Source organism: Gobius niger, assembly GCF_951799975.1.
Source record: "Gobius niger genome assembly, chromosome: 2".
NCBI lineage: Eukaryota > Metazoa > Chordata > Actinopteri > Gobiiformes > Gobiidae > Gobius > Gobius niger.
This window is the reverse complement of record NC_136853.1, coordinates 40,123,367-40,146,216: the sequence shown is the minus strand read 5'-3', so window position 1 is coordinate 40,146,216 and position 22,850 is coordinate 40,123,367.

Genomic DNA, 22,850 nt, shown 5'->3' with positions numbered 1-22,850 from the left:
GAACGAGAATAGCAAAGTCTGTATAAGTTATACGGAGGCCCGTGTTTGGGTAGATTTGTTGATTGATGAAAGCTTGAAGGAAGTCAAGGTGACTGTAGTATAAAATAAAGAAGACTTTGAACTCTCTCAATAGATACGGGAAGTATAAGCAGAGGGTGCGTGTCGGGCTTCTGTCGTCAGCGGGAGGAGAGACGCCCCTCCCTGACGTCAGGCCGCCTTTAAGAGCCTGAGGTTGTGATTTACTTAATGCAATAGTACTTGTGTTAGTGTAGGTAATCGCGATTGCAGAATAGGTACGAACATATCTCAGTATGGAAAACGGTGGCCTGTTCCTTTAACACGATGGTAGTGACTGTCCACCAGTAACTCACTGTCTGCCATGTAATCTTGAGCTATTTATTTTTTAGACAAGGGGAAATAACAGACAGGATACACTAATGACAACTGAGGGTCCACTCGGAAACCACGTGACGCTCGCTTGCCTATCTTGTCTAATCTTAGCAAGTGAGGGCTTTATCTGTCATTATACAATTGTACAACGAAATTGCGCAGATCAGATGTGGGGTTAGTCACACTTTCAAAAGTATATGAATGTAGAACAGTCAGACCAATTATTAGACCAACATAAGTCGGTAGCAGACTTTCTCTGAAAACTTGGAGCTGTGGAGTAAATTGCTTCACACAAAGCCTTCGCGGGCTTTGTGTGAAGCCAGAATGACATTCTTCCGAGTCTTAGAATGGGTTTATTTAAAGTATTGTAGCGCAGCGTGTTGACAGGGCCATGTTGGGAGTCTTTTCAAAGTGTTAGTATAAAAGTTGACCATACAAAGGCCGTGATACATTTTGACAACTTTGTTACCATTTATTTTATTTGACTGTCCAAGAAAGATCTCTTTTTCACAGGAGTCCTGGCACCAGAGGGGATCTCTGCAAGAAGAAAGAAAAAACTGTATATACATTTATAGAATTAACAAAATGTGAACTAATTTACCACTTAGTATAGTATTGATTTAAAAAAAGGTATCAACAATCAAGATTCCCTCTAAAATCATTCTTCGACACTCTTCTCTCTCATTCTCTCTTTGAACCCTCCCATTCCCTCCTTCATCCTCTCTCTCCTTCAGCTCCGTTGGACTGAAAGGTCGCTGGTCTGATTTCGCATTGCAAGTTGTCGTTGGACCAATCATTTTTGAGAGAAAAGCACCACAGACAGAGCCAGAGAACAGCACAGTATATACAGTGGGAGGAAAATGTATGCGAACGCTTTGGAATTAAGTATTCTGCACTGCTCCCTTGGAGTCATCTTTACAGGGCGGCCATTCCTTGTCCTTGGAAGTGGAACAATTGCGCCAAACTGTCTCCATTCATAGACATTTTTTCCTAACCATGTATTTTTGAACATCAAGACTTTTAGAGATGGTTCTGTTACCTTTTCCAACTTTATACATACCAATAATTCTTGATCGTAGCTCCTCAGACAGCTCTTTTGAGTGAGACATGGTGCACATCAGACAATGCTTCTGAACAAGGGACATTATTAACTAGTGTGTTTTTCAGTGCCCAGGGCAGCTTTAAAGGAACAGGCCGCCGTTTTTGCATACTGAGATATGTTCTTACCTGAGCTTAGACAAGTTGATGCACACCTGTCTGGTCTTTGTGTGTGCCCTCAGTCACGCACAACGACCAAAGATGTTGTTTGCATTGGGCCTCTCCCAGCATATTCCTATCGCTCCAAATGGGGTGAAGTTAGAAGTGACCAAGCTCTTCCATGGGAATGCACAAAGACCAGACAGGTAACTTGTCTAGGCTCAGTATGGAACAACGGTGGCCTATTCCTTTAAGCCACACCTCAGTGATTGGACTTCAGGTTGGCTCACACCTGACTCTAAATGTCTGCATAAATGTGTCTAATTAGCTCTTGGAGCATCCTTATCCAGGAGGTTCACTTACTTATTCCACCCTCTCCAGTGAATGTTTACATGTTATGGCCAGTAAATAAATATGATAACATATAATTGTTTGGGTGATATTCGTTCAAGCAGACGCTGTTTACACATCCTTATGATTATGATGAAGATCAGACCACATTTTATGACCAATTTAGGCAGAAATTTGAGAAATTCCAATGTGTTGACATACTTCTTCCTCCCACTGTATACAACGTGGAGCCTTTTTCTGTATTACAAGGCAACTTTTTGGTCGATTTCACTTAATAAGTACTGCAGCAGCCCTTATAGTAAATACTGTTTATGCCGGCAATGTTCAAACCATGCGCCTTCCACTACATTAGATCCTCCGATGGTTCTTATAATGATCAAACAGAAAGTAAGTGAATGTATTCTATAAATAATTCATTTAATCATGCCTTATTTAACTCAGTACTGTGCTAAGTATTGACGTCTGCTGCCTTAATGCACGAGAGAGAAAGTGATTCGGGACCGGGCTGATTAATCAATAGAGTATGTTACATCGAGATGGAAGCGGAGCAGATAAGGCAGTGGAGAGATAGATGGTGTAAACAATCGGAAAAAGGAAAGCGTGATCGTGAGACAAGGGCGGCACACAAATACTTTCAGAGTCATTTTCACTGATTCTATCTCACTCTGTCGGCCCTGGCAGCTACAGCACATTATAATCTTGCGCTCCTCCAAAAAATCTGACGGATCAAAGTCTTGTGCCTTCAAACCCACTGCTGTTCCTCGCGCTCTCATCAAAAGCACAGTTTGAGTGTGGATATTTGGACTCTCTTTCCCCAACTCCTTTGCCAACTAAATGCCTGAGAGGTAGCTTTATTCAGCCAAACGCAAAACTGCATCTTGGTAGCAATTTAATTTTAAACCATTTTAAAAGTTACAACAAAAGAAAAAGTTGGTAGAAGCTTAGTTTGTAACTTGGATTTCCATATTGGAGTTGGTTTGATATCCCACTGGCGTTGCAAGACACTTCACTGTCCTTATGTATGAGTGAGGGTTATTGGTGGCAGAAGCTTTTTTTCACGGAGGGCCACATTTTGAAGTGTACATGCCATGGAGGGTCATGGATCGGTGGTGCGTGAAACAATCAAGTGGCGCATTCAGTGTAGGGTTTACAGCAGTACTAAGTAACTCGCTTACCTTAATAAATCTTTTTCGTAGTCCCTCAGGGGGTAATACAAGTGTTAATGGCATTATTGTCCAGAAAACCACTCTTGCAATTTTCCCTGCACCGGGTCGGAGACGCAATACACACTAATAGAATCATGAAGAAGAAGCTAACAGGCTAGCGGGCAAAGCTAACTGCGGGCTATTTTATTTATTTGTCTTTTCTGTCAGCGTAGTATTTACTCTCACGGAGTACTAATGAGTAAAAAACTGCAACATGCTACGACACCTGCAGTGGCGCTTATGGCCTCTAGGGGCATGAGTTACTTAGTTCTGCTTTAAGTGTGTAGGCTTGGAACCTTGATGCTGTCTCTAAATCACACTGAAGTGTTAGTTATTTAGGTTATAATCATGTAAAATTAAATAAATAAATAAATAGAGTAAAAAGTATGGTCCCTCTGGCATCGTGTGCCAAGAACTTGTCTGAGGCCCACACATTTGGCCCCTGGGCCCTAGTTTGGGCACTCCTGGTTTAAAGGAACAGGCCACCGTTTTTCCATACTTACCTGAGCTTAAAGGGACTAGTATACAGAGTTTAAAAATGTCAAAATTATTTATTTTCCGCCCCTACATGTTCCAACAATGTCCTAATGTGTAGAATGACTCCAGACCTGTTCATCACAAGTGCCTCTAAAATCCTGCACTGTCACTCAAAAAGGTGTGCCGTCATGCACGAGCTTAATATTGAAGGTGCGGTTACACGTATGACCTGAGGTAGTAGTGAGTATAACATGGCTAACTTGCATCTAGCCCCTTTAAGGCAGTGGGAGGGTCCGCCCCATTTCATTTTTTTTAAGGTCAGCACACACTACACGACTGGATTCAGTGCGAAACGGTGCAGTGTTGACATGTTGGTGCAAATGAACATTGGCCATTTTACACGAATCAATCTACTAAACATCAGATTTGAGCGGAGAATATTTTCCCTCGTTCTCCGTTTAAATGAACGGGCTTTGCGCTCGACCGGAAGTGTCTGTACAACGGAAGTGCCGAGACAACGCAAAAAGTGGCAAAAGTGGGCGGGGCAGAATAAGGTGAATAGAACGTCTGGGGGGGTTGATGGGGTTGACACATAACGACTGAGAATCGTAAGAGCGAACACACCACACGATTCCGCTTCATTTCTCCTTCAAAAACTAAAATCCGCAAAGACAGGCCTGTGTTTGTGAGCGTGGGAAAACGTGTACGGGTCCCGATTGGTCAACGGTGTCAACAATGTCACAACACCGCAGGGCTAGGCTACTGCTGCTACTACGAAGCCTTCAACTTGGCTACAGTTCTGTCAAATGGAGATAAAAGTCGGCGACACGAAGAAGCGGGACGTATTTCAATGGATTTAATAAGAAAAGGAGACGAGATGGAGGAGGCGGAGGAGGTGACAGCGGAGAAAGGGGAGAGAGGCGAGCGGAGAAAGGCTAGCCGTTAGCGGCGAGGCGAAGCTGGACGGTTCGTCTCCAAACTCAGTAAGTCCCGCTAAACTCTGTTCGCGGTTGAAATGTGGCTTGAAATGGTGGTTCTCGTGAACTTTTGGTGACAAAGTTGTGCTGTTTCGTGTGGGGCTGTGGCCATGAAATGAGTTGTTTGCCGCTGTTTTGACGGAGAAATGAGGAGGGAGGCGCGGCGGTGTTTTTTGTCTTTCTTTCCCTGTCATCATTGGCCGCTGCTTTCTGTGTGTTCAGTTCACAGAAACGGTAAAAATCACCCACGTTTCTCCCAGGTGCGTCCAAGAAAATCGGGCTTAAAGGAATATTTCACCATTTTTCCATACTGAGATATGTTCTTACCTGACCTTAGACAAGTTGATGCGTACCTGTCTGATCTTTGTGCGTGCCCGTGGAAGAGTTTGGTTGCTTCTAACTTCACCCCGTTTGGAGCTATAGGAATATACTGGGAGAGGCCAATGCTAAAAACATCTTTGGTCTTTCTGGACACACAGTTCTTTCATACAGAAGTAGAAGAAGTAGAAGTAGAAAAAATTTATTGTCCCCGTGGGGAAATTAATTTGCAGTGAGTACACAAATACAACAATGACCACAGCAGACTGATCCAAACATTGACAACATACAAAGAACAAACCACGGCCCGTCAACCTCGGTTTAAATTATGTTAAAATCATTACATACATTCCTTAAAAACCTTCTCTGACAGACCAGCTGTACAGAATAGAAACATCACTGTTGGGTACTTCGTATTGTTGGTTTGTTTAATTGTAAAATAGCTTGTGGCACAAATGACTGCCTGGTCCTGTTTTTAGTCAGGGCGGGGCTCCTGTACCTTCGACCTGAGGGTAGCAGCTCAAACTCTCTAAACAGAGGATGTTTTGAGTCCGATAATATTATGTCTGCTTTATTCCGAGCTCGAGCAAAATAAATGTCCTGCAGACCCTTCATAGGAACACCTAGGATTTTGTTTGCAACTGTACATATTTTCCTAAGGGAGTTCTTGTGTGCCTCAGTCATGGCCCCGTACCAGCAGATGATACAGAAAGTCAGAACACTCTCCACAAAAGCACTATAAAACATTTTCAACATGGTTTTATCCACCTGAAAGGACACCAATTTCTTCATAAAATATAGTCTCTGTTAACCCTTTTTTGTGATATTTTCTTACCCGAGCTTAGACGAGTTGATACGTACCTGTCTGATCTTTGTGTGTGCTAGTGGAGGAGCGTGGTAGCTTCCAACTTCACCCCGTTTGGAGCTATAGGAATACATTGGAAGAGGCCAAAATGCCAACAACATCTTTGGTCTGACTGAGGGCGCGCACAAAGACCAGGCAGGTACGTGTCAACTCGTCTAAGCTCAGGTAAGAACATATCTCAGTATGGAAAAAAACGGTGACCTGTTCCTTTAAGGGCAACTGTCCAAACTCCTCTACACAAACGGATGCATTCTCTACATTTAATTAAGTTCTTGTGTTGTCAATTCTACCACATGTAAAGCACATGCAGAGAATCGAAATCGCATACATACTGTAGGTACAAGACCAGGAGCCAGCCAAGGGATGAAATAATGTAGACCTGGCACGGATCTGGACTCCACACAACGATAAACTTTACATTACAGAATATATGAAAGGATAAAACAACGCACAAAGATCAACAAAGACACAACTCATGGTAAAAGAAGACAGTCCTGTGACACTACAATTTACTCATCAAGGACCTTATGACCTTTCTGCAAACTCCAGCTTCCTTGCACCACCCGAAAAGCGCAGCAATGTTTGGGGAAATGGTGACATCTGAGGGGTTGCTTTTTAATCTTTTTTTCCGAGTCAGTAGGAAAAAAAAAAAATCTGATTTGCAAATGAATGCCAAACTTCATTTCCATATCCCCTGTTTTCATATTCCCTGTATGACACTGCGCCCCTCCCCTCTCTCTCTCTCTCTACTCATGACTTTTTCTGCCCTGCAACAGAGGAAAAACTCAGGGGTGAAGATTTCTGAATGAGTTTGGAAACATTATGCAGTCAGCCAGCCCAGCGTATCGCTATTTTTAGTCAGCCATCCCTTCCTGTACTGTATGTGGATAGGGAATAAATTAGTATTGAGACATGGGTGTAATCAGTGCTATTAAAGTTGTATAAGTGAAGCTGAAGAGTGTGGGTGAGCTCCATGTGCCAGACTGGATCCCACCTAATGAAATCGATAGTAAGGGCGCACGCTGTTGGAGAGATAATTGATTAAGCGCTTATTACATGGTAATCCTCCATTATCCTGGCTGGCGTTATTGGTGTGGCGTGCTACATTTAGGTGCTGTCCGTTCGTCCGGGCACTTGAGTAAATGTGTGAAACGCGAGGTCCGAAGGGGGTCGTTCTGATGTATTTCTGTCCAATTAGCGGCTGACCCAGTTCTCCACGCAGTGTAATAGATTCAGTCTATCATCATATCCAATCTCCCTGTCTACATGGCACACGGACACTGCTCAGTTAAACGGGCGCACTACGCTGCTCTTACCAAGGACGCGGTAATCGATATCAGCGAGCGCTCAGCCTTTTACCCCCCCCGCTGCTACTGTCTCACCCCACCTCCCTAAGCTTGTGCGGTTTAGTGTGCTCCGATGGGTAGTTAAAGCAGAGTCTACAACTGATCACAATCTATCTTGATCCTGCGGGTAAACAGGGATTTGCTCACTTGAGTTTAGCACTGAACGGTATGCATGTGATGTCTTACTGTTACGCATGAGTGGCAAATAACTTGATTTGGAGAGGGCACTGTTTAGTTTGGAATGATTAGGGTTGTGTTTAGAATGGAAATTATGTACATATACCCTCTATATTAACAATAAATACAAAGCTAAACCTTTTGGAGTGTGTACGTCAGGGATCTCCAACCAGTTGCTCGGTAGCTACCAGCTCGCCGGCCCCTTTCAAGTGCTGTAGCTCCCGAAGGTTTTCTACATTTTTTATACGCTTGGTCACAATTTAGATGAATGTTTTGTTCTGAACATGTTGAGCAAACTCTACAAACTGTGGCATTGCGAGCGGTTAGCTTAGCAGTTTAAACATAAAACATGCCAATCAACGCCAGCGGGAGATGGCCAGCACTGGTAAAGCATGTATGTTGTTGATGTAATAGATCACAGAGGCAATGCACTTTATAGAAAAGTTTTACATTTATTTTCACATTCTTTAGTTGAGACCATTTCAGTTCTTGTCCGGTCATTTGTTTCTTAGTTAGTTATGTAAGACTCTAATACATATATACTGTTGCTGCCCTACATGCCAGTGGTAGTACTGGGCAGTACAGTATGTGTAAGTTCGTAATACATACACAATGGGAGCAGTGAGGAGGGAAAGGAGGGGAGAGTTCAGTTTCCTGAGAGCTGTACAGTGTATGATGTCCTCTACAAGTGCATCAGACGCTTGTCCGGCTCAAATATCCGCTGTATATTCTCCTCCTATTTATTTATTTTTTTGACACATGATTTGTAGCTGTTGAGATCTGGAGCAGATCCCATCAACATAACCTTTCATCAAGCACTTTGTTTACGCAGGGCTGTACTATATATGGTATGGTTTACTTTATTGTCCCACAATGGGAAATTTGTCTTGGGTACATGTTGCTGCTTCGTGCATCCAACACAGTCAAACACACAGTAACGATAAAAGGAATAATACAATAACAATAAAATGTTCCTGCGCATTCTCATTTACAAACCGTATGGAGGACGGTATGGATGAATTTTTCAATTTGTTATATTTGCATTTTGGCAGCCTGAACCTGCGGCCAGAAGGAAGCATCTCAAACTCACTATTTAATACATGAGTTGGATCATTCGCGATGTTCTGAGCCTCTCTGGCCAGAGACTTCTCATAAAGGGAGGGCAAGACATAGGCCTGACTGCACCGATAGGTTTCCAAACCAAACCTGGAGACCGTATTGTACCGCACTCTCCAAAATGGCTCGATTAAACACAAGCATGCTTTTGCTGCTGACTAGGGCTGAAAGATATACTGCTATCGTATCAGTATCGAGATATGAACATCATGATATTAATATCGAAAAGCATGATATAAACGATATACATTCTCATCCATAAAACTGCACTCTTTTGTATTATGTTTTAATTTTTCTGGTTTTCACCCAACCCATAGTTGTATTGTATCGTATCGATATCGAGATATCCGGCATGAATATCGAGATATGAAATTTTGTCCATATCGTTCAGCCCTACTGCTGACCCCACAGAGGCGCTGTCTCCTCATGAAACACATGAGGCTGTTGTATCCTCGTACACATTGTCCACATGGACCTGCCATACATACTATATCTATGAGTTATTTATTTATTTATTACTCCAATTAGAATTCACTGCATTTAGTCAAATAAATTGTTGTTGACAATAACCTTAAATGCCTTTCTCATTTCATTTCCTACAACAAACTCCAGTCAGCAAAAATGGAGCTGACCTCAGCGCAATGTCCACTAAAGTGCGAGTGCATTTGTGACTGTCAAGCAATACACAAATGCAAATATGTTGTGTCTCATATAATTTCCACATGTATGTTTGCCTCTCATACACCTGACTGCATAAGAGACAATAGACATGTGTACATACATCAGTTTGGTAACAAAGACATCAGTCAAAACTAAGCTAAATCATGTGCAGTCAGTAGACGTACTGTAACTAGATCATTAACTTCCAAATCATGTCTGCACATTATTGCTCCGTCCTCCTGAACCTGGACTTTTATCTAAAATACACAGTCCTTTCTGCCGTGAGACGCGGTGAAGGAGAGGCTGAGGACCGTGCAGTGCTCTGTCAGCTGTGACTCCCATCACTTTGACAGCAGTGAAATAGTTGGACTTGAATGACATTGCACTTTAACACATCAAACATCACTTTTCCTGTCCATTGACTTTGTCAGAGACAGACAGAAAACTACAGAGACCTTGCTCAGTCACATGACGTAATGTTGTTTCTTTCATTTGAACTGAGAGCGTGAAACAAGGGACAAACACTCAAAATAAACCCATTTCATCTTCGAGCAAGTAAGCTGTATGTGAGCGTTTTGAAGTTTGAGGGACACGTGAGTGCTCATAATGTCTTGCGCGTCATGAGTGTTTTGGCCTTTACATCGTACCTTGTGAGCTAAATCCAAGTTTTTCTCTTTATTTCTTATTGGTGGGCTGTCTAAGCCTGGCTCATAAAGGCTGATGGTTGTTCTGGTTTTCTCATTTGTGATCTGTGGGGTGCCCCAGAGACTCTCCTATACCCTGGGATTCCACCTGAGCTGTCACGCCCTTATGAAGACCCGACTGCTTGCCTTTGCGTCCTGCAGGGATTTCCAGTGAACAGCAGGCCACTGTCGCTCTGTCTCTTGAGTTACTTTGAATTTCTGAGTGGTCTTCTGTGACTTTGTGTAAAGCCGGGTTTTGTTTTGTTGTTATATTTAGTTATTGTTAATAATTATATTCTATTATATATTTTTGATTATTATCACTATACTTATTTTTGCTTGTTGAATTCTATATTTGCAGTTACAGTTAAAGATACTCGGCACTATCCAAGATGGCGCCCAGTAGGGTGCCTTGGTGTTATCGTGTGCTCTGTTATCTTTTTGTGCGTTAATTGTGTGTCCGGGTGCTCTTACACTCGTGATGTCAAATTGTTGTCCTATCATATTTTACTTACAGGTCTGTAATTAATTAATCACAATTAATTAATTAATGAGTTTCCTTCGCAGGGTGGCTGGGCGCACCCTTCGAGATCGGGCGAGGAGCTCAGTTACCCGGGAGGAGCTCGGAGTAGAGTCGCTGCTCCTTCACGTCGAAAGGAGCCAGCTGAGGTGGCTCGGGCATCTGTTCCGGATGCCTCCTGGTCGCCTCCCGCGAGAGGTGTTCCAGGCATGTCCTAGTGGGACAAGGCCTCGTGGAAGGCCCAGGACACGGTGGTGGGACTATGTCTCCGAGCTGGCCTGGTGTCGGCTCGGGGTCCCCCCAGAACAGCTGGAGGAGGTGTGTGTGGATCGGGAAGTCTGGGCATCTCTGCTGAGACTGCTGCCCCTGTGACCCGGCCCCGGATAAAGCGGAAGAAAATGGATGGATGGACAATTAATGGCATTTTAATCGATTAATCTCTATAGTTATTCAAGTAACAGAGGCAAAGTGCATTTATAGCTATTAAACTTTCAAGAGATTCAGGAACTCTGATCACTCATGTAACTTGTAGAGCACATAAGTACCACAGGAATAATAATGCCACATTTATAAGTGAAAGATAAATAAAGCAAAAGGGCCATAAAACAGTACCTTTAAGTGTTTAACAGTTGCTGTAAACAGAAATCAAAGTGCCATTTCTTATACTGAAAAGGGTTAGGGTTATTGTGGCTCAGAGTGGGCGTGGCTGGAGCTTTTGTTTGAGGCTAACGCTAACATTAGCATCGAGGACGTCTCTGTGTTTGCCCCAACATGTTTTACCTTGAGATGGCTTTTTAGACTTGAGTAACTACGGTGGAAGGAGAACTCTTTTTAACACAACCTGCACACAACAATGCACCTGTCCATCGTCCCATCAGGATCCTTTTTAAAACTAAACTGAGTCCTCAACGGGCCGAGTGAAGCGTCTTGGGAAATACAATCAAATTCACTTTATTTATCCGTTAGGAACTTCATTTGCAGAAGAAGTGCCAGTATGGGCCCGATAAAAACACTACATCCACAGACAACACAATCAACATGTGCAATAATAAATACATTAAAAAACAATATAGTGGGCCTTTGATAGACAATTGTCCACACAGTCATTCATTCAGCGGGGGGGGTGGAGGTAGGGAGGAAAGTCGAGGTCGCTCTCTTTGTCCCCAGAGGGAGGGACCTGAACCTGCGCCCTTGACTGCAACAGGGCGTTATGAAGGTGAGGAGTCTAGATCAACTAAATCCGTTAAAAAAATGAATGCGTTAAAATCGTTGTCATTAATTAACTGAAATTAGCACATTAAAGTCCCTAATTTCAATATTTTTTATGCATGCTTATAGTTTTCATAGCTTATTTTAATGTAAATTCTGTGTTATGTTTTATGTTGTCCTAGTTTGTGAACCTGTTCTCTCTGATTCTAAAGGGCCTGGTATTTTAGACCTTCCAAAGTCAACTACAGGTGCATATGGTTAATATTTCACATTTGGCAAAAGGAAATACTAAGAAATAACTGGCTGACTTATCTCATCAGCTGGTTCTCTCCAATCGCTCTGAGGCAACATCCAAGTAAAATCTCCAGGAAAATACAATCCACATGTAGCAACAAAAGTTCTCAAAGCAGGGCTGCCCAAGGTAAAATCCAACCATGGTGGAAGTCCCGCACCTCTCGCCCTCGAACACAGCTCCCAGGGAAGCTAAATACTACTTTGCTGGTGTTTTTGAGAAGGACTTAGCATTGTAAGTCTTCGTATAGGAAGTAAAATAGCATCAAAACCAAGGGCAAGGCTGAACTCGTACACAACATGTAACACAGTCTTTCTCCACATGTCTCCACTGACCTAACTTGTCACAACACACACCGCACAACGCGAGGAACCAGGAGGAGAAATATGGCCTGTCCTCTCCGGTTTGACCGATTACAGCATATATGTGTTTTAACTGGGCTATTGTGACTTATCGGCTCTCCCACCTTGCCTCCTGTTGCCATGGCGAACTCCCCACGGCCTTCAGCCTGCGCACGTCACCTGATATTGTCAAACTCTCGATGTGCGTACGCAGATCCACAGGTCTGTCATTTTCAGAAGAGAAGGGGCGCTGTTGGGGTGCACATTTGAATCCAGAGACGTGTTTTCTGTCTTCACTTCAACTGCTTGGGGGTTCATTTGGGAGGAGAACATGACTCAGACGGAGGCGAACAAAGGAAGTCCGGATTTGGTCTAGCGAAAAGTGTCACAAGTGTCAAGCGCCAATGTCTTACTCAGTCGGATTGTGCACATAGAAAATGAAAGATGATGCTGCAGTGGTTTAGAGATTTCCAACTGACGGACTGGGGTAAAAAATAATTCTAAAATACAGGGCATCTGGGATCAAGATCATGTTCAAAGACCAATCGTTTGAGTTGCTTCTGCTTCATGATAATTAGTCGTAAAATGGCATGCATACAGTCCTAGTCCATACGGTGTTGTCGACTGGCTGTTAGAAGATGGAGAACATTCGCATTAGCCGTGAAAATTGCAGTGTCCTAACAGTGCATAACAAGCAGCTACATTATATTGCTTCTTCTATCAACATGTAGCATCTAATCTTGAAATTTCAATATGTCTGCCTCCCCATTTCCTGTTGTGTTTCCGATCAGCACCATGTTATTTGGCTAACCGCTCCGTCCTGCACTTCAGATGCATTAGCTCTCTTCCCCGTCTATTATTTTCTCACTGTATAATTATCTTTTCTCAAGTTTCTTTACTCAAATCTCTGCAGCTCATCTGTTGTTCATAATTATTTTTTCGGAACCCTTGTGCCTGTCTGTCTACGCCTTCCATAGCTGTCTCAGTGTTTGTTATAACTTTTCTTTTCTTGGCGTGAAGCCTTCTCTCCTATAGTTTCCACAGTGCACTATATAAGCCAAGCCCCCCTGCGGTGTCTGCGTTATGCTGCAACACCACTATATATAGGAACCACGAACATTTGCTTCAACTAGGTTTTTGCTGTCTTTCAAAAGCACATTTGCAAACAGGTTTTATTTAATTATTTTTTTTTGTATTATGCAAGAAATATTTAAAACAAAATTTGGCCTAGCTCTGTACAAACTGTCATTGCCATCGGCCAGACCACTCAGGGGGTTAGGAAAAATGTGCAATCAAAGAACAGGAGGATAATTGAACAAACAAATATTGTATGTACAATGAATAAAACACTTGAAAATAATATAGAAAATGTCATAATCCATGTCATCTTCCTGTTCAAGCACAAAGTCCACAAAGTCCATGATGCCCGACCGGTCCAGGTCGTTCCCCTCAGACAAACAGCCCACGATGAAGAGTGGACGGTGCCCTGAGGAGCCTTTGAAATCGCTTACAACGCGCTGACAACTCTTTTTGTCAAACAAAAGGAAGTTTGGAACTAAAGTGGAGCAGCCTAAGACATGACGCGCATGTGCTTTAGCACTGCTGTTCTTTTGCTCTAGGCTACATCTAAACTCGAGAAAACAAAACATGATAATGACACGTTTACCCCATAAAACAAAACATGGATAAGAATGCACTTTGTGTTGTAAGCCGACAATATAAGGGGAAAATAACCCTTTCTAACCCGACCGCACCCGAAGTACCCGATAAAAGTATTAATAAATAAAGTAGTAATAAAATGATACTTCAAGGGACATTTAGAATAAATAAAAATTTGCAATTAATTTGCGAGTAAACTATAACAGTAAACTATAACATTAATAATCACAATTAAATATTTTAATCGATTGACGCCACTAGTTTAGTTTAGTTTAGTTTATTTCACAACTTCACACATACAATCAGGAAATTCAACTTATTACCCTACTTATTACCTTATTACTAGGTTAGCCTCTTCTTTACTTTTTTGGATTGGACTGCACCAACTTGAACTAATTTGGAGGGGTGTTCAAGTTGTACACATATGAACACTACATTAGTTCTACATCTCCCCGTTGAGCCACAACAAAACAATGACTGTCATTTTCACAATGGGTAAATCCACAACTAGGAGAGTCCCAGGAACGTCCCGACTCTCCTGATTATGCCACTGACTGTGTGGGTTTATAAAAGTGCGCGTCGTGAACTGATGTGTCCTTGATCAGGAAGACCATGGAGGAGCGCGACATGTGGCTCACAATCACCGATCTTTACTTTGAACACACATACATTTGACTGCCAAAAAGCTCTAAAACTTTGTGTTATCGTATAAGGACTAAGAGATTTGTTTCACTGCTTTTTACTGTTGACTAATTTTACTCCATAGACATAATGGCAGATTTTGCCTGCAGTTTTCAGTTTAAAGCCTCTAAATCCAAACATTGTAAACACCAACAGGGTAAGTACTCTGCTAAATTGAAAATGGTCTTACAAGATGAATGTACACGAATGTATACCTCACCATAAGTCATATTTTGCACAAATCTTTTCCTGTGCTGCTCCACTCCCCAACAGCTCTCAGCAAAGTAAAGTGTTCCTCTTCCACCCAGCCCAAGCTGTGACTGGGAATTTCAGGGGGATCATTTAAGCGCACACTCGCAGGTACAATGCGCGTATGATATCTCTGACGTGGGTTCAGTAAAAGCTTCAAAGGAAAGATATTCAAAAAGAGACCTTTCCGTTACTATGGCAATGTTAGGGATATGAATGTGACAGGTTACACGTGAATAGAGTCAGGTTGAGCACATTTCCATGTAATTATTGCCAGGTTGAAGGGCTTTCAATCCATGCACAAAATCACATACATGTAAGCACATACTTGTATGGCAGGGAATTTGTATGAAGGCTATTACTATATTCAGTGGCACACACATAAACATGCTCCTATTAGCTTCAAAATGTTCCCATGAATAAATATTGTAAGCCTAATAAAGGCGGCTCTGGAAGTGGGGAGGGTGACCTTTTGTTTTAATAGGCTGCATCAGCTACACTTTCTATTGAGCAGCGTTTCTTATTTGGGAATTACAGTGTATTAGTTTATGTAAAAGGAAAACGAAATGCTTTTGAAAGGCTTCCATTAATTAGTATTAAAAGCATCGTCCAATTTTTCTCATATCATTGTAAGTTGATTTTCATAAATAATGTTTTGATAAAGAATATGAATATATATTGTCAGATTTAAAAGGTTTATCATTTATATAATGTATGGGATTTGGGCATTCTTACATTTATCAGAGATGAATAGTATTTTCTATCAGCAATAGTATGTGGCATGGTGACTGACAAAACAAAAGAACAAACACTTTGCAACGCTTTAAAGGGATATAGGCCTTTGCCTGTGAAAGGTGCTATATAAATAAAGATTACTTACTTACTTACTTACTTACTATATTTCAGGATTTTCATAGGGCCTCATTTCCTAGTTATATAGAAGGATTTCTGTAGATTTTTTTAAATTCATGCAGTCTTTATATTTGAAGAGTTTAGTGGTGCTAGGCTGTGTGGTTGTAAGCTATGCAGCTGCGGAGTGATCTGCTGGAAAAGAGTCCCTCAAAATGCGGTAATGAAAGGTCAGTTATATTTCAAGAATTACTCGAATCGACGCAGACATTTATATCGGTAGTCTGGTGTTATGCTTTACTTTAATCTTTATAGAAGGGGGAATGTACAGCGACATTAAGCTCAAAGAGACAGAGATGTACTGCACCAGGTTATAGCGAAATAGCTAGTTTCCATAGTCCCTGGTTACATCAAAATAAATAACACAATACAGCACAGCATGACCATTCATTCTTCTAACAGTCAATCACATAGTCAGTCACATAACACTTTACCAATCACACTACATTTCATTCTGCATAAGTCCAATCGCCATTCCTATTTACAAACATATTAAAATACTTTGAATGAATAAACAAAAGCTACATTTTGTCATAGAATAATGAAGGACCTAAAACCAGCCCCTGTCAGTGCTGGCAGGTTTGGCCTCTCAGCAGCCACTTTTTCAATTCCCCGGTAAAAGTATTATAACTGTTGATTTTTTAATTCATTTCGGAGATTATTCAATTATTTTATCTATTTATATGAAAACGCGGCAAGGGATTTCCCTCAGGTGCGCAGTGCTTGGGTCAGACTGTTTTTAAAGCAGGCTACTAGTTATCATAGACATGCACGAGCCTAGCACTAGCCTAGCACCACTAAACTCTTCAAATATAAGGACTGCATGAATTTAAAAAAAAAAATCTCCGGAAATAAACAACACCCTGGATAACTAGGAAATAAGGCCCTATGTCAAAAATCCTGAAACATCCCTTTAAAGCATCCTTGGTATACTGAAAACAAAGCATGTAGCCTCACCCAGGTGCAGTGCCACACAAATAGGCCAGACTAAAAGTACAACAGTCAGTAATTCTGACATTTTCAAGCCCTTGACCAAAAATAGAAACACCATGGATTTATGTTGAAATACGATAATTACAAATCTATATACACGCTTCAAGAGGTGTAATTTTCCCGTCTGCAGATGCAACCCCGCTTATTTGATGATCCTTGTGAGTCTCCATTTTAGCAGCTATAATTTGTCTGCCAGAAATCACTCGACAAGCATTAGTCATTATCATTTGAGGCGCGTGAGAAAGTTTTGTTTACCTTCAAGAGCCACTTTGCCCAAGCACACGTCACGCTTTGGGGGCGCACCGGAGGGCACTCGAGATGCCGTGTGATGTGTCTCCGAGTGCATCTGCGTAATTAACTTTGAAATGAGATGAACTGCGGCTAAAACGCTGCTTTGTCTCTTCAGCAGAATGCCCTCACCTAAGCACCAGGCCAGGCTTCTAGGAAATAGAGATAATCAATCTGGACCAATGTGTAGGAATTAACCCCTTTTAACACGTGTAAGGATTATGTAAAACAGGTGCGAGGCAGCGCAACAGAGGAGGCTGCGGTGCTAATGCGGCGGCTAATGTCATTTAGCATGTAATCAGGGGTTTAAACAGGCAGATGCACTGACAGAGTAATGCTTATAATGCAACCGTTCAAAATGACTCGGTACAACTTGTACTTCAATGGTGGGACGTTCAAAAGCGTTTTGTGGTTCCAACAAAAAATGTGAGGTTTCTTTGTGCAAATTTTGAGCTAAAAGGCCAGAAAAGTTGCGCTAGGTCAGGGGGTCTGCAATTTTGTCAATGCCAATTCTTCACAAAAAACAAAGACCATTTTGATTTGTAGGTTTACTGTGAATGTGATGATTAAACTACGACTAAATTAGATCAACAGTTGAAACCAGATGTTTATATGCACCATATAAAAAGACATTTATGCATTTTTTTTCTCACCGTCTGACATGAAACCAGAATTAACTTTTACGTTTTTAGGACAATTCGAATTTTTATTACTATTTGGTAGCATTGCCTTTAAACTGTATAATTTGGGTCAAACATTTTGGATTTCTTTTGTCAAGCCTCTCACAATAGTTTGCAAGAATTTTGGTCCATTCCTCCATACAGAGCGAGTATAACTGAGACACATTTGTAGGCCACCTTGCGTGCCCATGCCTTTTCAGCTCTGCCCATACATTTTCAACTGGATTTAGATCAGGACTTTGTGATGACCACTTCAAAACATTGACTTTGTTATCCTTGAGCCACTTCGTAACAAGTTTGGCAGTATGCTTCGGGTCATTGATTTGGGTACTTGTAATCATTGCTCAATAAGATAGCAGTTAAAACACGGCACCAGAGACACATGTTTATGTGAAGAAACCAGCAAATGTAGCAGCTGTCTGTCGAGCTACTGCAGGATTTACTAAAGATCTGCTTCACTCCTCAGACTAAATTAAGGAAATCATAAAGGAAACAAAAACCTTTCTCTGTGATTTTTACAGTTTGTCATGTCAACAGAGTCTCAGTCTGAGTCACTGTTTAAGCTGCTCAAGACGTTAGCATGCTACCGGTTAGCAGTCGATTCAATAAACTGTCAATGGCTTCAACACCATAAACACATTTGTAGCTCACATCTATGAACACTGAGGAAATACTACAGTACCAGCTCAGCTCTGACCTCTGTCACATGTTGTATCCAAGGCTAGATGTTTGTGGTTCAGGGGTTTCTCTTGGAGAGTCAGAGCTGAGCTGTTGAAGCTAATTGCTAGCCGGTAGCATGCTAATGTCTTGAGCAAGCTTAAGCACTGACTCACTGGTTTCTTCATATAAACGTCTCCGTGGCCGCGTTTATTATCCGCCATAATAACAAAAGTCACATGACTGAATGGCATGTATACATGGTAGTTCATAGCTATGCATTTTAATTTAGTTTTAGTGTTAGTCTTTTGACGAAAATGTAATTTGATTTTAGTCTAGTTTTAGTCAAAACATATCTTCAATTTTAGTCTAGTTTTAGTCGACTAAAATTGCAAGTAAAGTTAGTCGACTAAATTTAAGAAGAATTTAGTCGACTTTGCATTTATAATATTCATTATAATCATATTTAATCTTGTTCCTCAACTTCATGGAGCTGCTTCACATCAGAGCTGATCCTTTGGCAGTGAATTTACATGATATGAGGCTCTTTCAGACGGTCAATTGAAGTTTGGATGATTTTAGTCTCTCCTTTTCATTTTTATTTAGTCTTATTTTAGTCGACTAAAATATCTGGACATTTTAGTCATAGTTTTAGTCTCGTGAGAAAGTTTTAATTTAGTTTTAGTCCAATTTTAGTTTAATATCACTTTGACTAAAATTAAGACTAAATATTTTAGTCGACGAAATTAACACTGTAGCTATGTACATAATAATAATAATAATAATAATAATAATAATAATAATAATAATAATAATAATAATAATAATAATAATAATAATAATAATAATAATGCATCGGTTTTATATAGCGCTTTTCTGGACAGTCAAAGACGCTGTACATTGCATTATTCATTCACTCCATACCCGGTGGGGATAAGCTACTATTGTAGCCACAGCTGCCCTGGGGTAGACTGACGGAACCAGCATATTTGCATATGCTGGTTGCACAACTTCAGAGAATTCCTAACTATTAGATGTACCCAAGGCTGCTTTATTGACTGCTTTCCAGATGAGAAGACATTTTCAATGCCAGAATCTTGTGACTAAAGCTGGCTAATTGAGGTGAACTGCGAACACTGTGACTACAACGAAGTTACTGCATGAGTAAGCCGCCTCCCACTGCTCTGCCTACAAAAACAGAGCCCCTCTAGCTGATGGTTGGATATAATTAATGAACTCGAGGGTTGCATGCGTGTTAAACGAGTGTGTCTTTCACCTTGAAGGGTTGGCAAAGGAACCATCTGCGCACACCGTATGTCTCCACACTTCCCTAAGTTTAATGAGAGAGATACCCCGGTTAAATTAGCATGTGCAAATACTGTGCATATTGTCAATGTGGGGTTTAGCGGCTCTGCTCTTTTTATGCGCCCGCAATGTTTCCAGAGGGTCAGGTCTTAAGAGATTTCACTTGAGCAAATTCAATGATATCAAACAAATTTTAGACGTGCATAAAGCAAGACCTAATATATCCAAAGATGTGTTCGTCAGTAATAGTAGCTTGGAGTTACATTTAATTTGATTTGTTTTAGGGAATAAAAAAAAAGGGGGGAAGAAAAGAGGTTCCTTCAAATAGAGTGAAACGCCTCACATTTATAACCCACCGACCACTTTGAAACTCCAGCTGAATGTGAGTGTAATAAGCTGCTATTGAAATCGTTATGAGAATACAAGGTTATCTGCTTCTTCAGCCCTCCCTCTCTTTGCATATAAAGAGCAATGGATTTTCCCTGCAAGCAAAAGTTAAAATGAGGAGGAATAGTCTGGGAAGATTTACTGAAGCACACAAGTGTATTTTTTTTTCCCCATTGTGTAAGCTGAACTCCGCATTAATTAAACTTGATCATCATTAGCTTGACGTTTTGCCACAGTAGAAACCAGCCAGTGTGAAGGAGTGTAGTGTTGTAGCGCATTGCCAAGTTGATAATGCAAATAGATTCTCCCATGTTATGATAAATGCATACACAAAAGGATTATTTACATCTCCATCACATGCTTGAACACGCTTTGTTCACCGTCCATTGATTTAATGAAGTTTACACGTGTTGCAGTGGAAATACAACAGCAGCTCATTAGTCAAGGCTGATGGCACTTTGCTTTAAAGGATAGTTCAGTTTTCAGTTTGTGGTTGGCGGTATGAAACTTTTTCCTCTCTCTGTAATTGTGCCAAAATATCCTCCAGTCTTTTTGTGAGACGGTGCATAAACTTAGAACAAAACAGTTTGATTTGTGGTCTTCAAAAATGTGCAGTTAGTGCAGGAGTTTGGGTCAGAAAAGCTGTTTGCCACTCGCCATGTCCCCTTTTATTGGACTAATCGTTGGTCAGAGCATGTTTTTGGTCAACCAAGAAAATGTTGGTCGTTGACAGCCCTACTGCTGATCCACTTCGGCGTCTGCTGCTTGTTTTGCACATGAGCCAGTGCTTGGTAAATAACCCCCTGAGTCGCAAGGGGAACTTTTCTGGGATGTTTCTCCAACTGATTTGATGAACTTTGTAAGTATAACATCAGCCTGTCCACGGTCTTAGGGATGCACCGATACCACTTTTTCTAAAACCGATACGAGTACTTTGATTTAAGTACTCGCCTATACCGAATACCAATGCGAGTACAAGGCATTTTCTTCAACGTTCTTTCTGTTTTCACAGCAGATTGGTTTGTAATAAGTTAATTTACTCATTTACATTTCCTTAAAGAGGGGGTATTATGCTTTTTTCAGCCACATAGCACCAGTCTATAGGACACTACAATGATGACGAAACCTTCTGTTGGTCTGTCAATGCAGTAAATTAGAATAACTGCCTTGTATAAAATTGCTCTCTCAAAATGGCGTTAGCAAATGACTTGAAATAGGCCCCTGTCTCTTTAAGAACCTCTGACCCTTTCCGACACGCCCCCTCCACACGCTGTCTGTGGCATCACAACAACACTCCGCTCGTTGTCTCAAGTATTGAAACTACGATCGGTGCATTTTAATTTTTATTGTTGGAAAGGACCTACTGTTTATCACTTTGTGAACAATGGCCACACAGGATATTATTTGGAAACAAACCTTCCACACCGGACGCTTGGAAGGGGCTCTTGCCTGAAAAATAACTGCTGTTTGGAGGCTATCTCTTTGCATCTGCCATGCCCTATGGATCTCTAAATATACCCCCATGGACGACACCAGGATCTGCAGGAGCCCATACGATTCAAAGACGGACATTATCTGTGCAAGTGGACAATGGTTTTTCGAGGTTACCCGTTAGCTTGTTATAATCGACTACAGCTCATTGTTGATGAAAAGTCTGTAATAAACCACAAATGTGTAAAGCCAGGCTCATTGTGTGATCATCGTAAAGGCTGCTTCGAGTAGTTGCTGCTTTATTGACGTTATTTGTGCATAATATGCTGCCTGTTTTCAATGAATGTTGTGAAGGTGAAGGTTGTTAGCTTGTCGCGGCTAATAGTGCCTTAGCTCCGAGAGAAACCACTCGGCTACGACTCACTGTAGATGAAATGTGAGCAATAAACTACACAATCAACAAGCCAGGCTCCGTGTGTGATCATCATAAAGGCTGCTTCAAGCAGTTGCCTGTTTTAGTGACGTTTTCAATGCATAATATGCTTGTATTCAGTGAATTTTCCCGTTAGCTTGTCGCGGCTAGCTTGTTAGCTCCGGGAGAAAACCACTCGGCTATGACCCATTGTAGATGAAATGTGAGCAATAAACTTCCAAATCAACAAGCCTGGCTCCGTGTGTGATCATTGTTAAACGGTTCTTTATGTGTGTGGTGGTTTTATTGACTTTATTTGTGCATATTTCTCGTTTTCACGTGATGACTCGAGGTTTAGCTTAGCATTAGCTTTCTCCGGAGGCTCTGTGCATCATCAAGGCCCAGCGCAGAACCAGACACTGAAATAAGTGTTCTTGTCACCGGTTTTAATCCTGGGTGTTTCGGTAACAGAAACACTGATGTGTGTCTTTGTAAAAGTCTGCTGTGGCTCCGGTTCACAACACATGAAGCTAATCATCCATGATGACTCTGTTTACATCTTAGGGCTAGACACTGCGGGGAGGGGGTTCTGCTGAGGAGCAGTGGTTGGTTACTCGGCTGGTGACGAAAGGTCGGAGGCGTATCCTGGAGGTCGAGGGCGTTTCCTGAAGGAATCAGGCGTTTTATCCCTAAAATGGCTGCCATCAGAGTTTCTACAGATTACTCGAAAATACGTGAATGTGCCAAGGCAACACTTCAGGCATGGTTTTAATGAGGGAATGACTTAATAACATGATGTAAAGCTTGAAAAAGTCGATTTTGCATAATAGGCCCCCTTTAAGTAAAGTAGACGACACATTTAAGAGCAGTTATATTAGAATTATACCATGGTCTGGGGGAATACTCGATTCTGATTGGCTGGTGGGGGCTAACAAGCGTGCATTATTTTCGTATAACCGCACACGTAGTCCGGTAGTTAAATCACTGGGATATCACTCCGCTGTGGGCATCGCCATAGCAACGCATGACACAGCTGAATCAGATAAACACGTAATTAGTGACTGACAGGAACGTA